We start from the raw sequence: 850 nt of genomic DNA on the forward strand, positions 1-850 counted from the left end.
ACATTTCATCCCAAAACAATGAATTTCACCTTTTTCTCAAGCGCACATGGAACCTTCTCCAGGATAGATCACATCCTGGGCCATAAAGCTAGCCTTGGTAAATTCAAAAAAATAGAAATCATTCCAAGCATCTTTTCTGACCACAATGCAGTAAGATTAGATCTCAATTACAGGAGAAAAACGATTAAAAATTCCAACATATGGAGGCTGAACAACACGCTGCTGAATAACCAACAAATCACAGAAGAAATCAAAAAAGAAATCAAAATTTGCATAGAAACGAATGAAAATGAAAACACAACAACCCAAAACCTGTGGGATACTGTAAAAGCAGTCCTAAGGGGAAAGTTCATAGCAATGCAGGCACACCTCAAGAAACAAGAAAAAGAGTCAAATAAATAACCTAACTCTACACCTAAAGCAACTAGAAAAGGAAGAAATGAAGAACCCCAGGGTTAGTAGAAGGAAAGAAATCTTAAAAATTAGAGCAGAAATAAATGCAAAAGAAACAAAAGAGACCATAGCAAAAATCAACAAAACCAAAAGCTGGTTCTTTGAAAGGATAAATAAAATTGACAAACCATTAGCCAGACTCATCAAGAAACAAAGGGAGAAAAATCAAATCAATAAAATTAGAAATGAAAATGGAGAGATCACAACAGACAACACAGAAATACAAAGGATCATAAGAGACTACTATCAACAATTATATGCCAATAAAATGGACAACGTGGAAGAAATGGACAAATTCTTAGAAAAGTACAACTTTCCAAAACTGGACCAGGAAGAAATAGAAAATCTTAACAGACCCATCACAAGCACGGAAATTGAAACTGTAATCAAAAATCTT

The sequence above is a fragment of the Bison bison genome, unplaced genomic scaffold (assembly GCF_000754665.1).
Source record: "Bison bison bison isolate TAMUID 2011002044 unplaced genomic scaffold, Bison_UMD1.0 scf7180017860443, whole genome shotgun sequence".
NCBI lineage: Eukaryota > Metazoa > Chordata > Mammalia > Artiodactyla > Bovidae > Bison > Bison bison.